General features: G+C 34.3%; 1 pseudogene; it reads right to left on the reverse strand.

Moving 5' to 3' along the window:
• Nucleotides 1–749: 749 nt before the first annotated feature.
• Nucleotides 750–2,215, reverse strand: LOC136035856 (NADH-ubiquinone oxidoreductase chain 4-like; annotated as a pseudogene).
• Nucleotides 2,216–7,601: the final 5,386 nt, after the last annotated feature.

The raw sequence follows: 7,601 nt of genomic DNA on the forward strand, positions 1-7,601 counted from the left end.
AACACACTAAGATAATATAACTAGTGTAAGGGAGTATCTTGGATACTTCCCCTATTCGACGTATGTCTTGCACCCCTAGTGAATGAATTACGATCCCCGAGCATATAAAAAGACGGGTCTTAAAAAGTGCATGGGCAAAAAGATGAAAGTAACAAAATAGCGTAAGCCCTAAACCTAGAGAAAATATTATTACTCTTAGCTGGAATCGTTTTCTCCGAACGCAGCCAGACCTGAAAAAAAGAAAGTTAAGGCCCCTAAGACAACAAGTAAAAAACACCCTCTCTCTTTAAACGAAGGAGACAAACGAATTATCAGATAGATTCCGGCTGTTACTGTGTGGACGAATGAACTAAAGATGAGACAGGGGTAGGAGCTGCTATGACTGCTGGCAGCCATGCAGAAAAAGGTAGTTGAGCTCTTTTGGTAAAAGAAGATAAAATAAAGAGGAGCATAATTGATAGGGAGAAGTATCTTAAGAATATGTAGTCTCAACTCCTGGAGTAAAATATCAGCCCTAGTGACCATAAAATTAATACATCCCCTACTCGATTTCTTAAAATAATAATTATTCCTCTAGAAGAAGAAGTATAATTTTTGTAAAATATGATTAATAAATATGAAGTAATGCCTAACCCGTCTCAACCTAATATTAGTCTTAGTCCATCCGAAGATATGATTAACAGAACCATAGATGAGATGAATCCTAATATTATGTGTATGAAACGATTAGCAAAAATTTCGTCTCTTATTTAATAAGAAGAATAAATTATCACTTGAGAAGAGATTAAGAGAACTAAGAAAATAAAAGATAGTCCTAACCAATCGAGGCACACTTGATAATCCAAGGGCAAGAAGGATATTTTTAATAAGTAAATTTCGTCTGATAAAAACAATAGGAATGAGCAACAGATACTAATTACTCCGGTAATTAGTAAAATATAACCTAATACGAAATATAACAATACTGTCAGAGATGATTCTCCTTTAGTTCCACAAACTAATATTCTCTTTAAACTACAACAGTAGACGAGAATTAAAGTCAGTAGGGGAATCAGATGAGCTCTTCCGATTAGATATTCCTTTAAGTTATATTCTAATCAACTAAAAATATATAATCTTTCCCATGATTTGTGCTAGAGTATAAATAAATACAATAACAAGATGAAAAAAAAAAACATAAGGTTCCAGATAAAGCTACTACTATCCAGTCTAAACTGAATGCACCGATAAAAAAATATATTTCGGAAAAAAAGTTAAGTGATGGGGGCAATCCTATATTGAAGAAACTAAGACCGAGTCATCAAAAACATAGATATGGAAAAAGAGAGATTGTTCTGCGAGTAAGAAAGAATCTACGACTTCAAATACGCACATAAAATAGATAACTTAAATAGAATAATCCAGAGGAACAAATCCCGTGAGATACCATTATTAAAATTGATCTTATGTTGGTGTAAGTACAAGATATAAGTATACCTAAAATAACAAATGAAATGTGGGCTACAGAAGAGTAAGCAATTAAGGATTTGACATCAGATTGACGTAAGCAAATCAAGCAGCTGAAGATCCCACCTACTAAGCAGACCCCTATTAATGTTGTTTCTCTATAAATGTTTAGTCCTTGTACCAAGTAGAGGCCGTAACCCCCTAGCTTTAGGAGAATAGCAGCTAACACTATAGAGCCAGTAACTGGAGCTTCTACGTGAGCCTTAGGTAATCAAATGTGTGCAAAATAAACTGGAAGTTTCACTAGGAAAGAAAGGATAGCTAACAAGAAGATTGTCTTGTCTATGAAATTTTCCCAAAATTGCAAGAAGGATGACGAATAAACGCTCGTGTGAGCAATAATGATGAAGAGTAAAGGTAAAGAAGATAATAAGGTATAAAATAAGAAATAATAGGAAGCAGGTAGCCGCTCTGGCTGGTAACCTCACCCGAGAATTAAAATAATTGTGGGAATTAGAGAGCACTCAAAGAAAACGTAGAACAAAATGAATGACTGCGTAGTAAAAGTAAGTCATAAGAGGACAAACAAGCTTACAAGGATAATTCTACAACTTAATGGCCAACTTGGCTTTAATCTAATAACTATTAAAAAGAAAATTCCTGAAGTTAATGTTAATAAAGTAATCCCTCACTCTAAATGAAATTCTGATATTAACTTATATATTAATATCAAATATGCTAAACTTGAGGTAAAGAACCACTTATTCATTTAAGAACTGCACTTGATCTGATCCTGACAAACGTACTAAAGATACCAATACTGATAATCCTAAAGCTCCTTCACAAACTGTAATTCTAAGAAAGATGAATGCGTTAATTATTCTCATATAATTTGAATATATTAATAATCCAAACAATAAAAGAATGAGAAATTCTAATCTCAATAGAGTTACTAAAAGATGCTTATTTCTTGAAGAGAAGATTAATAATCCTAAAAAAGTGATAAGTAAATTATTATAATTGACTGAGTAATTAAAAAATAATGTCGGTCTTGTAAACCGAATTTAGAGGAATCTCTCGGTCTTCAAAAGAGTTATTAACATCTTTAACTTCCAAAGTTAATATTTTTATTAAACTACCTTTTGACATCCTAAGATCTATTGTTGTTATTTCTATATTCATACTTCTAATAAATCATCCTCTTGCTTTTACACTCTTGTTATTCGTTCAAACTTTATTGATTTGTATTATACTTAAAAATGTTTCCCTGTGAATTTCATTAATTCTTTTTTTAATCTTTTTAGGAGGGATTCTAGTAATATTTATTTATGTATCTTCACTGAGAGCTAATGAGAAATTTGCTATTGATTTAACCTCATTCATATGAGTGCTCCCTACAATTATCTTCTCTTTCTTAGTTTTGAATAAGAATTTCATGTTTATCAGCTCTTCTTCGGGATACCTCTATCCTGCAGATTTCATGGTCATCAATTTTAATGTTAATAGACTTACTGTATTAGCCTACTCGTTTATAGTGGTGTATTTATTTTTATCACTCCTGCTGGTTATTGATTTTTTGAACAGCAATAAAAAACCTTTACGGTCAATGATTCCGTGATCTTAGAAAATAAAATATTATCTCTAAGTAAGACGCAACCTACCCTTAAAATTATTAATTCTGCCTTGGTGGATCTGCCTGTGCCAGCCAACATTTTTGATGAAACTTTGGGTCTCTCCTGGGTCTGTGCCTTGTTATCCAAATTGTTACTGGGCTTTTTTTAGCGATACATTACACAGCGAGAGTAGACTTAGCTTTCTCTAGAGTAGCCCATATTTGCCGAGATGTCAACTACGGTTGACTGCTCCGGACTATTCACGCCAATGGTGCCTCTTTTTTCTTTTTTTGCATTTATTTTCACATTGGTCGAGGAATATATCATGGTTCTTTTCATTATTTTGAGACATGAATGACTGGAATTGCTCTTTTATTTCTTGTAATAGCCGCTGCTTTTTTAGGGTATGTTCTCCCGTGAGGTCAAATGTCCTTTTGGGGAGCTACTGTAATTACAAACTTAGTATCTGCCCTACCTTATATTGGTAATGATGTGGTGCAATGATTATGAGGGGGATTTGCTGTTGATAATCCCACTCTGACGCGATTTTTCACTTTTCATTTTTTAATCCCCTTTCTAGTGGCCGGTCTAACAATGATTCACCTTTTATTCCTTCATCAAAGAGGTTCTAATAATCTTCTTGGAATTAACGCCAACTTAGACAAGTTACCATTCCACCCTTATTTTACTATTAAGGATACCGTGGGATTTATAGTCCTTATCTTTTTTCTTGTAGCTCTCTCCTTAACTAGACCTTATCTTCTGGGAGACCCGGGCAATTTCATTCCTGCTAATCCATTAGTTACCCCAGCCCATAACCAACCGGAATGATATTTTCTATTTGCATATGCTATTTTACGATCTATTCCTAATAAACTAGGAGGGGTAATCGCCCTTGTTTCTTCTATCCTTATTCTTGTGTCCCTTCCCTTTACATTTAAGCCTAAGTTTCGAGGTCTTGAGTTTTATTCTGTCGCCCAACCTTTCTTTTGATCCTGGGTATCAGTCTTCTTGCTTCTTACATGGATTGGAGCACGACCTGTAGAAGACCCTTATATTTTTCTAGGACAGATTCTTACATGTGCTTACTTCTCATATTTTGTATTTACTCCAATTATTATTAATTTAAATGACAAAAACGTCTAGTTAGACCCCTTGGCCGATTAAAGCATCTGTTTTGAAAGCAGAATAAGGTTGATTATGCAACCAGGGGTCTTTATTTTTAACCCCCTTGAGAAAAGCTTCAATAAAAACAGAGGAATATTAAAGATACCGGTAGAAGACTTTTCTAGCATAAATATATTAGGTTTTCATAACGATAGCGAGGGTAAGAACCGCGTCTCCAAAGATAGAAGTACACCACTAGACAAAATATAAAAAAGCTTATATCCCCAAATACTACACTAAATAATAAAGATATAAAAAGAATGCTAGCATATTCTGATAATATAATTAGAGCGAAGCCGACTCCTATATATTCTGTATTGAAGCCCGACACTAACTCAGATTCCCCCTCAGCTAAATCGAAGGGGGTACGGTTAGTCTCTGCCAGAATTGTAATAAATCAGCACAGTCCTAAAGGGAGACATAAGTATAGAGGTCAACCTAAGTAAGAGGATTTAACTAGATACCCTTCTAGATCAAGCTTTTTAAATAACATTAAAGGGGAAAGAATAATAATAATCAGAGATACTTCATAGGAGATGGTCTGTGCCCCTGCACGAATTCTTCCTAACAAAGAATACTTGGAGTTAGAGGACCAGCCTGCCACCATAATTCTGTACACTCTCACTCTCATTGCGCAAATGACCAAAAGAAATGATAGGTTAAATTTTGCGCCGTAAGAAATAAATGGGACTAGAGTTCATAAAAAAAAGGAAAGAAATAAGCTGAACACAGGAGCAACGAGATACGGTATAAAATTAGAAATAAGAGGAAGTGAGACTTCCTTACAAAATAGTTTGATCCCGTCAGAAAAAGGCTGTAGGATCCCCAGAAAGCCGACTTTATTTGGACCCTTACGTAATTGAATATAGCCCAAAATCTTTCGTTCTAATAGTGTTAAAAAAGCAACTGAAACTAAAACCATAACTATTTATAAAAAAATAAAATAGATCATTTAAGCTAGTGCTATCAACTAAGGTCTCCTTATAAATAGATCCTAAATCTAACGCATTTATCTGCCAAGTTGACATAAAATCTCAAGAGGTCCTTTCGTACTATCATGAGTGGGTTTACCTTGGGGGTAGAAACTAACCTGGCTTACGCCGGTCTGAACTCAGATCACGTAGGGGTTTAATAGTCGAACAGACTACCTTGCTAGGCTGCTGCACCGAGTAGGGTCCCTGAACCAACATCGAGGTCGCAAACTCTTTTGTCGATTTGAACTCTCAAAAAGAATTACGCTGTTATCCCTAAGGTAACTTGGTCTTTATTCATCTAAGGATTAGTGGTCATTTATTGATGTATTTATGTTGTAAGTGTTTGTTCTGTTCTCACCGTCACCCCAACCAAACATTCTTTTACTTTGTCTAATTACCTACCGTAAGACAAAAAAATTAAATGTAAAGATCTATGGGGTCTTATCTTATCGCCCTCCAAGTAAATTTAAGCTTTTTCACTTAAAGATTAACTTCATTTTAATCGAAGAGACAGACCATCTCTCGTCAAACCATTCATTCCAGCCTCAAATCAAAAGGCCAATGATTATGCAACCTTCGCATGGTCAGTATACCACGGCCCTTTAATTCATCAGTGGGCAGGCTCGACCTCCTAAAATTAGGAGGCGATGTCTTTGTTAAACAGGCGGAGATGAGTTTTGCCGAATTCCTTTGGGATTTTATGAGGAAAGTTATGTTAGGTATATTTATAGTTCTACTAATTCTATCATTATGATTGCTAAATTTATGTAATTAGCATCGGCTAGTCTGAATTAATTATTTTGAAATTATCATTTTAGTGACAATGGTTATTAAACCGAGGCAACTTTTAAGCCTAGTCATGTCCTTCTTGATATTATTTTTGGCTTAAAAACGGCACTAGAACTTTTAATTTCCGTTTGAATGAGCCATCTCGGAAAATTATAGGACCACTGGGTCGATACGATCACCCGTGGGGAAAACGTAAAAAAAAAAACAAAAAAAAACACGCATCCGTGATCTTTCTTCTGGCAAATAATACAAAATTCCGCATTCATGTAGATGGAATCTTTGAAACTTCTTCAACAGGGTTCTCGAATTTACAGAATCTGATGGTGTGATTTTCATTAAGATTCTATGACTTTTAGCGGGTGTTTCCCTCTTTTTTCGAAAATAAAACAAATTTTGTCAGACTCGTAACTTTTGATTGGTGGGATTAAACTTGATGAAAATTATATATTCAAAATCAGCATAAAAACCCAAATCTTTTGGTGCATCTATTGGTATCAAAGTTCCGTTTTTTAGAGTTTCGGTTACTATTGGGCCGGGTCGTTCCTTACTTTCAGTCCGTTACCACAAACTGTTTGACAGCGACTCAAAAATGTTTGAATTTTTGTCCTGATTCTTCAAGAACGACAACTAATACACAAGGGTAGTTTAATTAGAAAAAGAAGCTTTTTAAAAGTACTACAGAACTTAGCGTCAAGAGCGAAGGATTGAGGAGGGGACAAACACCTAATATACGGAATAATTTCTATTCGTTGCAAGTTTTCATGTTGCTCCTTATCGTCAGTCGAAAAAAAACAACCTTTTTTTAGTTTAGTGTAAGGGTCAAAACACTATATATATATATATATATATATATATATATATATATATATATATATATATATATATATATATATATATATATATATATATATATATATATATATATATATATATCAAGAGTTGAGTTCCCTGTCCCAACTATTCCAATGAGTGAGAATAGAAGAATTATAAAAATGAAAAAAAAAATCAAAGGAAATTTCAGCATTTAATTGGATAGAAGGATGAGTTTCAGTAATAGAGTGATATCAAAATTGGGTATATCAAACAAATTCAAGCAAATTTTTGGGCAAAAAAAACAACAAACTCCTTAGTCCCTTCCCCCGACCTAAAGTCGGGGGTTCCAATGGTCAGAAAGATTACATGCAAACTGATAAATTCTTCGTACGTCAAATATTTTAAATTGGATAAGTTTTCTTCACTTGAAGTGAAAAAAAACACCCGAGTCTGTTCCTTGTGAGTGAAAAAAGAGGATTTAAGACTCTTTGGAATAAAGACAATACTTCTAATTAACTTGAAACCCGAACAATTACAAGAAAACGGGTCAGGTTAGCCAATAGCGCTTGTATAGTATGAGGGGATTGGGTACAAATCCCAGCTTAAAAGTATTTAGGAAATGAAAACAAGAACACTTACCCCGCCAGGCCATCTTAGGTTTCTTCATACCTGACAACTGCGATTTTGTGCAATTTTTCTGTAGGTTCTTTCAAAATCATGAAGTTTTTAGGGCAGTATTATATTTTCGTCAGTGTTGCAACACTAAATTGCACTGGGCTTGAAATCCTTTGTCTCTCAG

The sequence above is a fragment of the Artemia franciscana genome, chromosome 14 (assembly GCF_032884065.1).
Source record: "Artemia franciscana chromosome 14, ASM3288406v1, whole genome shotgun sequence".
In the NCBI taxonomy this organism is placed as follows: domain Eukaryota; kingdom Metazoa; phylum Arthropoda; class Branchiopoda; order Anostraca; family Artemiidae; genus Artemia; species Artemia franciscana.